Raw genomic sequence first — 18,904 nt, 5'->3', positions numbered from 1 at the left:
ACTGAAGAAACTCTTCCAGTTTATGTATACAGCACATTAACATTTACTTATTAGGCACCCATGATCACTTCGGTACTTTTGCTTTAATTATTACAATGAGAGTGTCTATCGAGAAAGTCTAAACTCTGATACTGGAAGTTCTTTATAATATATTTTAATCAAATCTGTTTTGCACATTTGAGCATACTTTTTTTTTTTTTTAGTCATGGTGGGTTGGTGTCAGGTTTTACATGCTTTTCACTGTTAATTCAGGTGCCTTAGAGCTTCAAAAGACTCAGCCCGGTTGATGATTATCCCACCAAGAGGATAAAAACACTATAATGAGGCCCTGTAGCCTGGGATGAGGCAAATCTCCATGTTCCCCATGGATGAAAGGCAGTCCTAAAATTCATTAGATCAAATAGGTTTTCCACTCCCATAACAGTAAAAATTTACAATTTATTTATGCAGAGAAGTACTAGCAGTTATAGAAGTAGTAGAACTTGTATGGCTAAACTGCAGTATTACTTACCAAACATCTAACAGCATGCTTGTCCAGCTTTTCTTTTCTTTTTTCATTCTGCCTTTGGGGAGAAATGGTTTGTGTGTGAGCAGGGAAACCGTGTTAAAACATGTCTAAAATATACAGGACAGAGTGACAGAAACCATCAGGTGGGAAAGGCAGCAGAGGTGACATGTGACAAATCCTCCCTGCTCGGGCTAAATGAAGAGCATTTCAGTGTGGTGAGTCAGAGAGCATAGTGTGTGTGCTCACCTTTTTCAGTCAACATAGATTTTTAGAAGTGGGTATTTAAACTCCTCTGCTCTTATGTCTTTGTTCCCTGTATGTTATAATTATTGTCATCACCACTGTAACCTCCACTTGGAAATGAATACTGATTCAAAGACTGTCCTTCTATCAATATAAATAGATAGAGATAGATAAATATATAGATAGATAGATAGATAGATAGATAGATGAATATTTCATTATCAGGAGAACAATGTTTGCTGAGGAGCTGCTGTATATACCGTACTTGGTCATCCTCTTCATTTTCATGCCAGCCCTTGTTACTAGCTGCTTCCACAATCTGACCAGCCACTCTCGTGCTACATGTTGTGGTTAACAGTTGGGTAGTACAGTGTGTCTTTAGTAAATAAAGCATGAGGAAAGCTTAAGTGTCTCTATTAGCCTTTAGAAAGTCTCCACTGGATGGATCCAATCTGTATTGTACTGGTGGGTTAAAATGCAGAATTTGATTCATGAATCACGACTTGTGTCTATTACAGACATGTGAGGTATTCATATAAGGTGATACTCTGATCTAAACAGATGACACTAAGTAGATCAATTACAATTAACTAGATGCTTACACATCAATTTTAAACAAATAGATTTTTTTTTAAAATAATACATTTTTGGAGCTAATGACTTTGAGTGTACAACTTCCACAGTTCTGACTGTTTCTATTAGAGGCCAGGTTAGTGAAGTGCTTGTCTCCTTGTCAAGATCCATTGAGCAGCCATTGATCTGCTGGCTGGTGACATCCAATTCCAGTGCCTCACTTCCTGCCAGTTTGAGACTAGACTCGCGTGTGTCCTGCGTGTGCTTCAGTGCTTACGATGCTGAATGTTTCTCGCTGCTGAGCTCTTTGAACCATATTTAATTTCCGGTGACCCCTTCAAAAAGTGAGAGTCGAATCTTCGAGTTTTTCAGGGCAGCCCTTCCTTGAAAGACCATGATCTGCTGTATTCAGTAAAGGTTTGCAGGAATTTAATTATTATAATATGACTTAAATTAACTTGGGTGAGTGATGAAACGTTTCTCCCACTGAAAATGCTACGTCCAGATGAACAGAATCAACTTTTTGGGACTTAAATTAATGTTTATTTGTGTCTTAAGCAAACTCTTTGCAGCTTTAGATCAGGACTCACTGAAATTGCTCATACATGTCTTTGTGGACCTTACTTTGTGCACTGATATGCAGACATGTTGGAACAGCAAGTGGTCATCTCCAAACTTCAACAAAGTTGGGAGCATGAAATTGTCTAAACAACAACAAACACCTTGATGTGCTGAAGCATTAAAGAGTTTCCTTTTAGTGGAACTAGAGGGCCCAGGGATGCAAAATGTAGCTCAGCCTCTATTAATGTAACAAGCCCAAGTTTCAGATGCAATTAAAATGGATAGCATAAGCCCCAGGTTTTAATAATATGTAATATGTGATGATGTATGACAGTAATAATAGCCAAAATAATAAAAAGATAATTCCCACAAGCTGTAGTATTTTTCCAATCTTGGTAGCAAGGAGGCATGCAAAGACAATGGCAACGATGCATGTCAAATTCTGCACGTTTCTTCACGTACACATCAATATTAACATCAACATACACATTACAAAGGTTTGATTTTGAAAAAACAAAACTACCAACTGAGATGATGGCCCGTAACCTTAGTGGACAAACTTAATGTCCACTGATATGAAAGAATAAACAATGAAATCAGCTTCACTGGTCATTGTTTGCTTTCAGATACTCTGAATGTGTGTAGGGGGTCTAACAGTGGGAGCTAGACCAACTTTGGGCAAAGGTCCAGGGATGTTTCCACTTGAGAGGACAGGTGAAGGGTTTGCATGTCAGTACACTGAAAGGAAGATGCCTAACAGAAGCCTAAAGGATTGACAAATGAGCTGTCAAATAGAAACTGACATCTCACGGTGCTCAAATTCATACGGTAAAGAAAAAAAGGATTTGGCTGTCATGCATCGCCGGTGAATGCTAATGTTTTGCTAAACTGTGCTCTGAGAACATCCAAGCCCACCAGTTCCCCGAAGAGGTGTAAAGAGGGCATTTTTGTTCTTACTCAGCAGATGTGCTGTGTTGTAGAAATCTTTCGTTTTTGACTTTGAAAAATGCATTGTAAAACAAACCAAAACATAACAGAAAGTCAGACAATAAACTTGTCTCAAACCTCAAGATTTAAAGTTACATTTGTTACAAATTTTACAGCATTTGTTTTCAACCCCTTGCGGAAACTGATTTGATATCTTTTTTTCCCTCTTATAAATAAAATGCTGCTTCTCCTGTTGAACAACCAGACATATACTATAAATCCTCTCTTATCTTTTATGTGTTAGGCATATTTTCCCTTTTGCACTTTAGGAGGACAGCTTGTTTAATGCAGAAAAACTAATAAAATACCTTACACTGCAAAAACAAAAATGAATGTGGACATGAAAATATAAAAATATTATACCATATGCATGACATCCAACTTACAGAGTCTTGAACAAGTGAAATGATCATTTCATATTCTTACTTTATTTTTTCAGAATGATTTTTCAAGATGTGTCCTTGAAGGTGCCTTAACAAATACACACAAGCTGCTCATTTCAGCCTCTGCAGGGCACACTGAGTCAGGATTTAGCAAGATAAATACAGCCTCTATAGATTTTTGCTCAAATGTTGACAGTCTGACTAATACGGCTGTGATTCATACCTTTGTGGCACCACATAACAGTATTTTTCTTTTAAAATCTGCCTGGTTGTCACAGTGATTCCACTCCACCAGTTGACAGCTTTAACTGGACTTTAAATGTAGCTTTTAGATACTGCTCTGAAAACATAAATTCAGCAAAGTTGCTCTGCAGTTCGATGATGTTTATAGTTCCATTTGTGTTTTTCTTTTCTCTGTATGCTTTGTGAAGTTTAATACAGAGAGGTTGAGCCAAGTCTGAATCCCTACATTGAAACAGTCTTAGTTCCACTTCTCTCACCAGGCTGAACTTTCATAAACTTGGCTGCTGTCTCTCCAGCAAAGGATTTACCACAATGTCTATTCCACAATATTCTAATTTTTGCCTCATAACTTTTGCACTGTCCACTTCCTGCTGTGACAAAACAAATTTCCCACGTGTGGGACTAATAAAGGTTATCTTATCTTATCTTATCTTATGAAATAAAATTGCAATTGCATAAACTCCCCACCCCCCTTTTTTTTTTAACTTGTAGAGTACAGTTTTGTGAAACGCTTTTATTGCAATGCACAGACACTGCATTAGTTAACCTTTCTTCAAAGTACTGTTGAGGATCTCTTTATAATTGAATAAAAGAAATTCTGAGATATTGACAACAGCAAATCAAATGCAAAACCACAATGATACTCATTTGACAAGTGGAAGTAGACAATAGACTGTACATAAAAGATGGACATAGCTTCTGGTTGTCAAGCAACTTAAATTAAACAATCCTTTCATTGGCCGACAGAGGGCAAGAGCTGTGGTTGATTAAACATGTCTAGTTGTGGAAAATAAACAGTGATTGCTCCCCTGCTGTTAATACCGACTTTCAGGTTTCAGCCATTATGTTAATTATAGAGTGAAAAAGAAGGATAAAGTATGGTATTCATTACTTTGTGATTAAGAAGTTGACAGTCTATGAACATGCATTATATATATATATATATATCAGCCTTGAGACGGCTGCTTTTATGCAGGGTGACATTAATATTGCCCAAATGAGCTGTTGGAGTCCGTTGTAGACCTGCATTTAGAGCTGCTGGGACAACCAGAAGGGTACTAATGTCCTGGAATAGCACTAAAGTAACAAATACTGATCAGGTTTGCAGACCACAGATAGTAAAAAAACAATGTTTACTTTTAAGAGAATAGTGTATTTAGTGTATATAATTATTTTGTTTTCTTTGTTCTTTTTAAATGCACTGTTTGCTTTTTGTCAATTTTTACCAGTGAATCATTAAGATGACCTTCAAGAATGTGGTGGATGTAAGCCACATTTTAATCGTGTTTACAGACAAAATGATACACAAACACACATGCAAGCAAACACTATCATAACCACAACTTCCCAAGCATTCAAATGTTTCAAAATACATGAACTGAATAGAAAATAATAAGGTAGAATAACAGAGAAGGAACAAAGAAGTACAATTTGTATTTAAGGAATCTTACCAGTACCTTGCTGAAACTATACCACGAAGATTTCTCAAGACAAAAGGGGGTCCAACCTCGTTCTAGTAAGACACACCTAACAAACTGGCTGCTGAGTACAGCTACTGATCACATGACTAAGTTGCAACACACATAAACTAAACTAAACAGGTAAAAAGATTGAGCCCTCTGGGACCCCCGAATGCCATGATAGCAGCTAATGAAGTAAAATTGTTAATAGTAACTGTAAATACTCTGTTTGATATGTAGGATGAGAACAATTTCAGCACCTTTCCACTAACATCAGCCTCATTTCTAAGTCTTTTGAGGAGAATTGTATGGTCAGCTGTGTCAGATGCTGCAGTCAGCTCTAGTAAAATAAGAACAGTAAAACTACCTGAGTCTGCACTCTTTAAAATGCCACAACCCTAAGTAAAAAGGGGTGTTTTTTTCTAAAGTGTCCACGTCGTTGGCTTCGATTATCTCTAAAAGGTAAAAGAGATAATTGGTAAAAAAAAGAATTTTTGAAAGTAGAGGTAATTTGGAGATTGGACAGTAGTTATGAGAAAGAGTTGGGTCTAAATCTGTTTCCTTTCAAAGAAGCTGAATACTGTTTAAAATAGTCTGGGACATACCTGTATAAAATAGACTCCTTTATAATGTTGTGATGCCCAATTTGCATGTTGTTAATTATGCTGGACTGAGTGTCCTTCAGTAGGGATAGAAATGAGCCATTGGGACCCAGTGATACCTTAAAGCTTTCCAGCAAAACCTTTCCGAGTCTGCAGTGAAGGTGCCACAGACAGCAGGACTGAAAATAAGAAGACCCTCATATAAAGTCAGTGGACTCTCTCCACCTCCACTTGCTCTTACATTCTCCATGATGACAGCTGCTGCAACCCTTTTGCCCAAATCTTGTTTAAATTCACTTACTCTCAAGAAAAAACCAACATCTTTCCTTTTTTTCTCTATTTTTACTCATGTTCTCTTATCCGTTTGATAGAAAATAATAAACTGTAATATAATGTCACAGAATTTGTGTGTATACCACAACTTCCAGCTATTTTGGCAGCGTACCTATAACAGGCTGCCTGCCTCAGTTCTGAAGGAATATCCACATCTACATGTGGCCAAGTTTCAGTTTCAACTTTACAACAGCTTTGGCAGTGACTGATTTCATCAGCAGCCATTTGTGCTTCCTGAGCTCCAGCTCAGCATTAAGCTTCTGGGTTTCTTTAAAAAAAGAAACCCAAACAAACCCACACCTCTGAGCTCTTAGCAGAGAGAAAAAAGTCACTAAATACAGTAAAGGTAAAATGGATGAGTTCAGTGAAATAGTTGTTTTTCTTAGAAGCAGTGAAGTAAGTGAGGCACCTTGTCCCACAGCAGTGGTCTTCTGTTTGACTTTGCTGGAAGGTGTACTGTTAATTAGTCCACCCCAAGTCCGCCCTCCCTTATTTTGTTCCTTTAAGCAGAAGTTTGCTAATATTACATCATTTAATTACTGGAAAAGGTTTCTGGTAGAATGTCCTTATGTGTCCCTATGAACTGTGCTGCCCTATATCAATGGATTTCTAATACACTGAGCTGTTCTTACTGATGTTGTGAATTTTCCCTTAATTAACATAAATTTTAGGTCAGGCAAGCTTGGACTAATATATTTCAAGCAAGGCGGCAACAAAATCATTATCTAGTCATGCTATCTATTCATGCTCAAAAAATATCTTGAATTTTTATTATTTTTTCTATTTATTATCTATTTTATGTAGCATACTGATGTGATGTGGCGTCAAACAAACATAAAAACAATCTTGCAAATAGCTTATGCAGTAGATCTACATACAGACAAAGGCCAAAGCCTCTTCCTGAAGATATTTTCTCTCACTTTATAAGTTCTGTAGAGGTAACAATCACTAACACATTTTCCTCTTGTTTGATATTATGGCCCTAGCAGACCTGCAGTGGTTTCACTTGTGTGGGTGTGTGGTTTTGCTCTCTCCTTCTTGTCACAGACACCAGCCTCTTTCTTGTGGAGCTGAAATGTGCACACCTGAAGCTTCACTCAGCAATCAGCTCTTGTAGCTAAGCAGAGGAAGAGGAGACGGTAAAAAAGTCTTTTCTCTGTCTGTGTTGAGTGCTCTTTTTTCCCTCCCTCTTCTTTAAACTTATTGACTTGTTCCCAGCTTCTGAGTTTTATTGTACCATTTCTTTCTGTTCTTGGTTGTAATATTGACTTGGCTTTCATTATTAATGATAATCCTCTGTTTTGTTCCCAGTTCTAGCTCCCTGCCTCTTTCTCCTGGACACTTATACTGTTACTTCCCCACAACCCCTAGACTGAGGAAGGTAACACTACACTATAGCAGGAAAGAAGGAAGGAAGAAGAACGTTTGACCACAAAAAAGTGACTGACTGACTTTTCTTTAATCCAAGTGTAAAATCCCATTCCCTAACATTGGAATGTTTATATCCCACCAGCCGGCTAGCTGCAGTGTTCCTGATTCAGTCTCTGCTTTGCTTCGTTATGTTTGCACTTATATACAAATCTGCATTACTGCACACTAAGGACTTTTCAAAAGCCACGGTCACACGAGGTAATGTGCTCGCCCACTCGTCATGTTCACTGAAGACAAATAAATGGCTACTTGAGTATCAGCTGGAAGGCTCCCAAACACCAGCCTTTCTGTTTATGCCCTTTAAAAAAATTTTGCAGCATAATGTACACTATAAAATTTAATAATTAACAGTATAAAATGACATTTTCTTCCAATTGTGAACTCAAAGTCACAAAAGGACTTTGAGGGTAAAGATGATAAATCTGGGTTGTCATCTTAAAAAGTGGAATTTTGGTACCTCAGAGATGTGCCTGAGGATGTGGATTAGTGGCACACAAGCTGCAAATCTCACAGGACCCTGACCTGCCATATCCCTAAAACCTTCGCCCTTTCTCACTGAAAGTGATTTCAATACCTGCTGTCGTTGCTTCCCATATTAAAAAGCTGCCAAACCAGCCCAGTTTTTCTAAGAAACAGGGCGTAGTAAACCTTTATCCCACACTGATAAATGAAGGTCTTACCTGGCAGGTGTTATTTGGTATAAACTGCTAGCCCCGTTCTACTCAGTTCAGTACTAATTAACTGTACACGGTTTATGTGAAGTTAAAGGACTACATGTGTAGTCTTGCTGAGAAACTAATCCAAGTGCAGGCAAACATGAAAGCATAGATACATACATGCTTATGAGTAACCACTGACAGTTGCTGGAGAGTAGAAGGGCCAAGCAGCTATGCAGCCAAGAGAAGGCTTTATAATGTGGGGCTGGAAAGCTTCTTGATTTATGCAGTTTGGTAGATGGTCCAAATGTATCCTCCTGCAATATTTATTAGACATGCACACCATCACTCTACATTCTGACTGCAATAGTGGTGGGTGGACAGAACACTATGCATAACATTGCATAATGTAAGGCTGTCACATACTAATGGAGGATGGCAGTGTGATTATTTGCATCATTTCCATAAAATCATAATTTTGCACATTCTGTACATCTAAGATTAAAGCATCTGAGAAACACCCTGTCCTGGGGGTGGGGTATTTGCTTCTGCTGTGCTGGCCGCAGCTGTCAGACAGCTCCTGCATTAAAATAGACTTATGTATATTGATGCCTTGTCAAAGTATAGTTATGTTCAGTAACACATCAGCTTCCCTTCATCTGAGTTAGCTGGTTACCAAACTAGAGCGAAACACATGTTGTGCAGTTGGAATAATGTGTTCCATGCAGTTGTCTACTAGTAGAAGTGAGCGATTAAACAAAAGATGTTATCTTTGATCTTCCATTATGTTCAAAATAAGCTGAAAATGAACCTATAAGTGGTTATAGAATAAGATATGACTACCTCTGAGACTAGAAAGAGATTTGAAAAACGTTTTTTGCACTAAAATATGCTAAAACAATGCTATATCTACATTCACTTTTAAGTTGTCTCTGTAGAAATTATACTATTTGAAAACTGTAAAATAGTTTTCCCCCCCAACAGCTCTCCAGAACTCAAGTTCTTGAAATGTGGCTGAGGCAACGATCAGTGCACACACACAAACACATGTACACACAATAAAAGTAGTAACAAAATGTCCTTCCTGTCATTGATGTGAACACCTGTTCCCTAAACTGGGATTTCTGTTCAAAATTAATCTTCTCAAAGATGAAGTTAAAGGGTGCGTTTCTTTGTCCCCAGTAGAGGGCACTGTGGATATTCATTAAGGCCGGGCATGTCTCTCGTGTGTGTGTGTCTGTGTGTGACCACCCAATGATTACAGTGTTTGAGCAAAGCTGTGTAGACTTTGGTTGACTTTGTGAGACCAAGTAAGCAAGGTGGAGGGTTGCATTTACTTTTAGTGTTCTCCCTACACCTGTAAGTCCAGGAAAAACATATAAAATAATAAAGATCATATTTTTTTAAAGATCACAAAACCGATCTATGAAACCTTTGTCTCAAATCAAAGCTGCGATCCCACCACTGGATTTAGATACATGAATGAACCTAAAAGTAGGTGTTAATATGGTCCAAATGTCTAAGAATCTCCTGGAACATTTAAATGCATTAATATAAATCTACCTACTGTGATGCAAATGAGAAACGATACCTAAGAGAAGAAGAATGACTTTAAATCTTGCAGGTGAGGCTCCTTGGCCACTTTCATCAACGAGTCTCTATAATGTTATCCTTTTGAATGAAGTAATGGACAGAATTATATTAACGAATGCTTTTATCCTTTGTGTAAAGTCATTTCTCATTCATCTTTCTTTTTACCCATCTTTTCCTGACTCTTTTCTATTGTATATGAACGTAGAAATATAGATTTACTACTGGCCTTCCCTCCAGTCTCTTCATCTGTCTCTTCCTGTTTATGAAATCCTTTTGTTATTATAGAAATAGAGGTTTGCTCACTAAATTAAATGCAGAGGCTTAATGATTTTTTTAAGTGTCATTCTGATGGGGAGAGTCATGCAGAATCTGTTCTGCTCCTGGCTTTACAAAACATTGTTTATAAAACACTCAAAATTATCAGCAGACAATAATAAGACAGTGGATTAACTTGGCACATTCATTTAAATGAAATGGGGTTTATCTATGGAAGACATTATTTGTGGCAAAGCTGACATTGCTATTAATTGTTCTCTTTACTACAATTACTGTCAGTTTTGAGAGAGAAAAATATTTATGTTGTAGGAGAAAATTGTAAACTGGATATCAGAAAATTGGCAATGGAAGGGCAAATAATGTTGGCATTATATTACTAAGATTAATCTGAATTTGTTTTTCTATTAACTCTTGTATGCAGAATCCTTAAAGTGGAAGAAATATAACCTATCTAATATACACATGGCACAAACTAAATGTATTTGGATTCACTGGATTCCAAACATTACATTATACTGCATTATGTTTAATTGAACTTTTTTCCCTTTTCTGCAACTGGACCTTTTGTGGGTTGTGCTTATAGCTGTCTACTGATGGGGCAGAAGGAGGTCACCATCACGCTTACTGGTGTGATTCTATGGAATGGGTCCACCAGCAAGTCCTGTATAATAAGAACTTAACCTGTTTAACATGTTTAATTAAACATACTCTTTATATATGGGTCCCTAATGAGTAACGCCTCAACCAGAAGATCCTTGGGCAAGGGTTGCCTATAGGTAACTATTCCACTTTTTTTTTTTTTTTACCTGATTTGGTCTTTTAAGTCTCTCGCCCTCAGCACTGGAACTCCTAGCTGGACTTTCTCAGGGTAGTTAACTCTGTAGGTTCTTTAAAATTACCAAACAGCATTTGCTGGATCAGCTATACACAGCCAGGAATCAAACCCTGGATGCATGCTGCCTACATCCCTTCACCACTGCTGTTCTTTAACTTGTAAAACATACTGAAAAATTCTTAGAATTAGAGAATTAGAGAAATCTTTTTCTAATCTAAGTCAGGCTGGCAGCCTTGTAATTATCCATACTGGTAATGTTTTTTCTTTTTAAGAGGTTCATTGATTCAAAAGCACTAAGGTGTACAGAGCAGTCAGGACACTGACTGCACACAGCAACATTCAGCTCTGTTAGTATCATAAAGAACAGATTATAAAAGCTGTAAGTAGCAGATTGTGATAAAATGTTGTTCAGCTTGGCAGCCCAGCAGCCGCTCTGGTGAGTCATTCTTTTACCTGAAAACATTTTCTATTAATTCCCGACTAACACATTGCTGCAGGTGACAGTTGATGACAGCCTACACTTGTAGTATTTGCCATAATTCTAAAAAAACAACAAAGGTTTTTTTGGCCTGTCTCTTCCATCATTTATCATCATATATGTAAGGATGAGGAAATAGCTGATAAAACCGATCAGGGTTTTTTGTTTGTTCATGTCTTAAGGTTAATCTAAGCCTGTTATTCCAACAGTGGCTACAATAGATGGCATGTGTAACAAATGAACAGAACTAATTCAAATATTGTGGTGATGCTTGTTAAGCAAATAGTGGGATGTAAAACAATATCGTATGCATTTCTTTGGTATTGCCTGCAGCTGCTCAGGCTTTGACTATTTCTGCTTGTGATCTTTAATATTATGCACAGCCAAAGTGCAGCTATGCACACACTAGCCACTTTTTTAGGTACTTTTTAGGTAGGAACTGTTCAACTACTAGTTAACACAAAGATCCAGTGAAGAGCAGTTCCGTGAATCTGTGTGGTCCTCTCCATCATTCTCCCTTTCAGACTTTCATTCATGCAACCCACCTCCTCCCAGTCTCCTTGTCATCAGAGTCACTCAGCGCTCCATCCAAGCCTCACTCTTCATCTTCACCACCACCAGCACTTAGACTCTGGGGGTGTCCCGTCCTAAATCCTATAACCACTTAGTCCTGCCATGATGGGTCATCAGAGTCTAATTGCCAAATAAATTCATTAATTTTTCTATCTCAATAAACCATATGCAGTTCTTCCAAATGTTCTCTGCTTATTGAAATGACACTGCTCATTTTTCATCACATGGTTTATGTATAACATGAACCATGATTGTTTCCTAACCAAGTAGCTGTAAGTGTTTACACCTAACCAGGCCCATGCTAACCGGGTCTTCTGGATGAGGAACTTGCCTCATGCCTCCTTATTTAAACTCTGTATAGAGATATTAACTCTTGGTGGTCAGCATTTTTTCATCTGGACGTTTTTTTCCTTCAGTCAAAAACTATTCTGGAAGTGAAGTCTGTGCAGTTGGACATTTTTAGAAGAAATGATTGTAGTTTATTTTGTCCACTGGCCTCAAAGTTTAAATGGCTCTCTGAGTGGTAATTTGGGGGACATTGTTCATTAAAGGCACAAAACATTCCTTAGTTTGAGACAACATATCTTGATAATACTTTTAGGGGGTTCCTTTCTGGTGTCTTCAGATTATATTGGTACATGTACTAAAATGCTTTTTTCTTTTTTTTGTCCCTGTAACTCATCTCCTCTAATCTAATATAATCTGAAGAGTTGTCCTGCTTATCACGGTTATATGGCTTTTTTGTGCAGTGGGCTTATTTCAGAAAAAGTTGTTTTTTTTGCAAACTTGAGTTTAAGGTTTGTTAAACTGAACATGATTTACCATGACATAACACCAGAACAGATAAGAGGTTTAATCAGCCATCTTTTAAATGAGAGAAGCAGATTTTTAAAAAGTTGCGAAGAAGAAAAGCCACGGTCCCTTCTTTTAAATATGACACATCACATCCTGTTCAAAACACCTTGTGTCTGGTCATTTATTTCTAACACCTTTAATTAAAAATTCCAATCGCTCCGTTTCATAAAGACCATGCAAAGTTCACCGCAGGCTTCGAAGCACATATGTCCCCAATATTTCTAACTAATCTAAACGAATCAACGGGAGAATCATTTATGTCACGACTAGAGCCCGTTTGGAGATTATCTTCATTATTTCTCCATGGAAATGCGGTTTTATAAATAACTACTCCCACATTTCTCTTCACATTTATTTATTATATGTAACATGTCTGTGTGTTTATGTAATACTTGAGATTAACATCAATTACCAGGCAGATGAAACAGCTGGTCCTCTGTGTCCACTTTAGCCACTGTTAGCTTTGATTATTTTTCTTGTAAAGGTATATTTAAAGTCATTAACTTTGTATTTCTTTAATAATACAATAGGGCTCTGAACAAAGAGTGGGACTTGGAAGGCATTTCAGACTTCTGCTACAATAGCATGAGTCACACAAAACTCAATTTACACTCTATTTAAGTTCACCTAAACTATTCAGCTGCATTGTAGCTGGTATTACATCTTTGAAACAGCTTCAGCGGAATAGAGGATACTGGAAAAAAAAAACTTGCACTTTAACAAGAACAGAGATTCACTTAGTACTTTGTTAAACACTGCAAGTCCTTGAAACATCGATTTTTGTGTGCTTGTGTGTGTGTGTGTTGAATTTGTTTGCAGCCCTATTATGAAGGCACTTTCTTATAAGCAGAGGAGGTGAAAGTATGGCACTCCAGAATCCTCTGGGAGCCATTACTGGCATCGCTGATGCAGGAAATAGATTCACTGTAGAAAATAATACCCTTGAATAATTAATTAGACGAGTTTTAAATCAACAGCAAACGCACTGACTGCACAAATAAGAGCAGGTAAAATTCCAAGAATGCTGTTAGTTGCTTTCGAAACTTAAAGATGATCAATAATAAGATGAGAGTGTGCAGTTAAACTTAATAATATGCTTTTTAAGTCCATAATTCATGTTTGTTTCACAGTAAAGGCCTTAGTCATATCAAAGAAGTGGAAATGTACTTAGATATTGGTCAGAACTCTGAGCTATAAAATTTTATTCAGTTAAAACTTTCTAAATAAGAAACAAAATCAATTGCGCATTTAAGTTTTTGACAACAGAAACAATTATGTCTTCCAGTGGATTGGATTCGGGTCATTGCTAAGGTTATTTTCTAGAGAACTGTGATCGTCTGTTGATGGACGTCGTTTAAGGATAGAATAGAAACGATTTTTTTTCTTTAAAGAATATTGGTGCATAATTATAGCTTCTGTTTAATTCCTTTTGATGAGGAATAGTCACCTTTAGTTTGACTGTTTTTGAGAAGTAAAGACATAAATACAGTTTAAATGAAGTGAATTGAATGACGGCATGATTACTGTATCATTAAAAAAGGAACATCTGAAAAAGCAAGCTCAGGCAAATACATCAGTTCTGTGAAGAATCATGAAAAACACTCAGCACTGAGTAAACTAAATACATCGCTATATAGCTATACATAGCCATACATTTTGCAATGCCGAGAAACCGCTGCTGGCTTTCAAGGTCAATGAAGAAAATCACCACAGCCTTCTCTTACCACCACAGTTCTGATATTTGCATGATGTCTTTGTTGAATATTGAATAGTGAGTCAGTACTGGCACGTATATTAATGACTTTTGAGAACAGTCAGTTTGACGGTGTCCTGAGGGGCAAACGCATCTACTCAAAAGCTGACAATTAGCACTAAACAATGCTGGGGAAATTGAATACATCTGTCAGTCAGTACAAGTAAAATCTATCCACACAAGTTTGTTTCCAAATGAAAAAAAATGTTCCCGCACAACGAAACCACGTTTTTTAATCATGTTTGAATGGAAATGTATTTCCTCTCGGGTTACGATCCTTTGTGACATTTCAGTTACATTTGTAATGAACATCTCTTTGCCATTTGTATTCCTGCCTCCTCCTTTTATGTTTTGCTCACTCTTATTCAGGTAAACAATCACAGCTCATTCAGGACCACTTTATTCAAAGAAATGATTATTTCCAGTTGCAAAAGCTTAATTATATTTGACAGCATGAGTCTGTTTTGAGAACTCCCAATCCTTCCACACGCATGTGTGGAAAGCCTAAAGCAGAGAGATAAGTAGCATGAACCCATCACTAGGGATGGGTACCGTTTAGGTTTTATCAGATACCAGTACCAAACTGGTACTTTTGAAACGGTGCTTAAAGAATGGAGAACACAACCCACCCGCAGTAGATGTGCCCGGTGTGAGGTCTCGCAGCAAGCTATCAAATACGGCGCATTTCTCGACTTTTAACAAAATGCTGTACGTCGCCAGGTGTTTCATCAGATTCGAGGAGTTACCTCCTTTGCACAGTATCACCTTAAAGCACTTGTTGCAGGCTGCTGAGTTTGCATCTTTTGCTGTGAAGTACAGCCAGACTTTGACCGCTTTGCCTTGGGCATTTTCAATCTGTAGCTCTGCTCTAAAAGAACGTACGTACCTGGGCCCGCCTACTATCCTTGCAAAGGTAAAATGATTGGCTAGAATCCAAAGTGTATGACATTTCAGGAAGAAAAAAAAAAGCACGGAAATGAGCGCTGCTTTTCGGTCTGGTTACTACTGTTTATGTCAGATACTGGTACCCATCCCTACCCATCACTAGGGAACAGAACAAACCAGACATCAATTACAACAAAAATGACACTGACCCAGCCAGCATAAAATAAGATAAGATAACCTTTATTAGTCCCACACGTGGGAAATTTGTTTTGTCACAGCAGGAAGTGGACAGTGCAAAAGTTATGACGCAAAAATTAGAATACAATAAGAATACAGTACACAGCTGTACAGAATAGAATAAAATATACTATATACAGTAGAATAAAATAGAATAAAAATATACAATAAGATAAAAATAGAATACGAATGCTATATACAACTGAGTAAAAATACAACGATGCCAGAAAGGATTATTGCACTTAGTGTTATTGCACATGTGTGGATGTGTGTGTTTGTTCAGTTAAAGTCTTTGTTGTGGAGTCTGACAGCAGTGGGGAGGAAAGACCTGCGAAATCTCTCCGTCCCACACCGTGGGTGCCGCAGTCTCCCACTGAAGGAGCTGCTCAGTGCTGTCACAGTCTGCTGCATGGGGTGGGAGACGTTGTCCAACAGGGATGACAGCTTAGCCGCCATTCTCCTGTCACTCACCACCTCCACTGGGTCCAGAGGGCATCCTAGAACAGAGCTGGCCCTTCGGATCACCCTGTTCAGTCTCTTCCTGTCCCCAGCAGAGATGCTGCCGCCCCAGCAGACCACACCATAAAAGATAGCAGAAGCCACCACAGAGTCATAGAAGGTCTTCAGGAGTGGGCCCTCCACCCCAAACGACCTGAGTCTCCGCAGCAGGTACAACCTGCTCTGCCCTTTCCTGTAGAGGGCGTCTGAGTTATGAGTCCAGTCCAGTCTGTTGTTCAGATGAACACCAAGGTACCTGTAGCTGTCCACAGCCTCAATGTCCATACCTTGGATGTTCAGTGGTTGCAGTGGAGAATGCTTGTGCCTGCGGAAGTCTACCACCAGCTCCTTGGTTTTACTGGCGTTGATATGGAGGTAGTTCAGCTGGCACCAGTCCACAAAGTCTTGAGTCAGTCCTCTGTACTCCTTGTCGTCCCCATCAGTGATGAGGCCGACTATTGCAGAGTCATCAGAGAACTTCTGCAGGAAGCACTGGGTGGAATTGTGGGAGAAGTCTGCAGTGTAGATGGTGAAGAGGAACGGAGCCAGAACCGTTCCCTGTGGGGCCCCCGTACTGCAGACGACCCTGTCCGACACACAGCCCTGAGTCCTCACATACTGTGGTCGGTCGGTGAGGTAGTCCAAAATCCAGGTAGTGAGGTGATGGTCCACTCCAGAGTTCTCCAGCTTGTCCTTCAGAACCGAGGGAAGAATGGTGTTGAAGGCACTGGAGAAATCAAAGAACATGATTCTCACAGTGCTTCCAGCGGTCTCCAGGTGAGCGAGGGAACGATGTAGGAGGTGAATGACGGCATCATCCGCTCCAATGCCAGGCTGGTAGGCAAACTGAAGTGGGTCCAGTGATGAGCTTGTTAGGCGCCGAAGCTGAGCCAGGACCAACCGCTCCAAAGTCTTCATCAGGTGGGATGTCAGAGCCACCGGCCTGTAGCTGTTGAGGTCCTTGGGGCGTGAAGTCTTTGGCACTGGTACAACACAGGAGGTTTTCCAGAGCTGTGGGACTCTTCCCAACCTCAGGCTCAGGTTGAAGAGGTGCTCCATCACCCCACACAGTTGGTCCGCGCAGGACCTGACGACCCTCGAGCTGATGCCATCTGGGCCCGCTGCCTTCTTGCCATTAATCCTCCTCAGTTCCCTCCTAACCTGGGTGGTTGAGAGAGACAGGCTGGAGCCTTGTGTTGAGTGTGTATTGGATGCTGTTGTTGGGGGTGGGGAGGAGTGAGCAGGAGTGTCTTGTCTGCCTTAAGAAATGTTTAGGAATATTACAAATTGGGTGATATGCCTAATAGCTTCTCATGTGTTCAGCATTGTCAAAGGTTACATTTTAATTAAAACCACAATCTAGTAATGTTCTGTCTTTAACCTTCCTAATTTGTTTTTTGTCCTAACCTAACACTAAATTGCCAGTGAAAACAAAAATTACATAAATAAAGAAAAGTAAAGAAAATTACGGTCTCACGCAGGAGTCAAACCCTAGTTTCTAAATGATGTCAGTAATAGGAAATTCACCACTTTGTCAGCCTCGCTGGCGTCAAGAATCATTAGTATTACTCCTATGCTAAAGCTTTAGTAGAAGTTGCACATCAGTTGGTGTCCCCGCCCCTTATCCCCCTTAAAATCCTAACTTGAAGATGCAGAATTTGCTTCCTATTAATATGGATGTCATTCATGAAGGTAATACCCAAGCAAATAGCAATTTTATTATGATCTGTGCTGCAGTTGTAAGACCTGGCACTCGAATCCTTCCTAAAACCCTCTCCCCAGTCCCTACTGACATTGTCGTGATGTTACTGCTTTCTCACTGCAGTCATGCAATTTATTCTGTAAAAAGCTCTTAATGTTTTGCTTTTATTCCCCTTGTTTTTTAGTGTATTGCATTTATAAAATGAGGTTGCTGTTGTAAAATGTGTGACTTTGGGATATCCTTTAAGTGTGTGAGCTCTCATAAAAAGAAAAAAGAGATTTGTGGGATTAAAATATAATTACATTTTATCATAAGAATCAAGAATCGCACTAACTGTACCATGACATAAAACATGTGGCATTTTACCCAGCTAACTATTTTAATTGGAATTATGTTTTGTAAAATATATTTTTTGTTTTTATTTTTTGTTTTTGAAGGCTCTGATAGGATGAATTTCTTAGACAACCAAGAAATTGAGGCACTAGTAGCTAACACTGTATTTTAAGCGAAAGCATAATTCTGGCAACCACTACCAATCAGCAATCAGAAAACAAAAATAAAAATAATGATGAGGAAAATGCAAATAGTTCATCCAATCTGGGAATCACATCAGCTTTAAGTAAATCATGCTAGCTCACTGCATGTGACAATCCCACCACCTCCTAACAACAGTATGTTGCTGTCATTAGAAGGACTACATTGTGTGATTATTTCAACAAGTGTCTGAATAAAATTTGACCAACTAATTTAGTTTGTGTGGCTATTTCTGTGTGTATAGATTAATAAAATGATTAGGTTCCATTCAGTAATCCAAATCAAGTGAGTAAACTTTGGAAATAAATCAAGAGAGGATACATACACATAATTCGGTAGTAGAACGACTTTTAGCAGCTATATCTTGAAGTAATCATTTTCTGTATGGCTTTATCATCTCACATAACTGTGGAGGACATTAGGCCCCTCTTTTAACAAAAGAAACTGTTTATTGGGCTTGATTGCTATTTAAAAGTCGGTGCTATAGTTCGGATATTTTTTTTTTTTTTTTTTTTTCCAGCCCATTTTTTGTGCTTGTTGCATTACAGTTTTACTAAAGTAAATGACTCATTGTCTTGATACATGCTCAATCATCCAGGTAAGTACATCCCCAAAAGTGGATTTTGTTCATCTGGACATAGCGTTTTCAGTGGGAAGAACCTTTTTGTCACTCAGCCAAGTGACTCCTGCAGTGCAAAAAACCGA

Source organism: Diplotaxodon limnothrissa, linkage group LG16, assembly GCF_057381915.1.
Source record: "Diplotaxodon limnothrissa isolate DT_005_m linkage group LG16, D_limnothrissa_male_GT1.1, whole genome shotgun sequence".
Taxonomy (NCBI): domain Eukaryota; kingdom Metazoa; phylum Chordata; class Actinopteri; order Cichliformes; family Cichlidae; genus Diplotaxodon; species Diplotaxodon limnothrissa.
The sequence above is the reverse complement of the archived record's forward strand: the minus strand, read 5'-3'. Positions refer to the sequence as shown.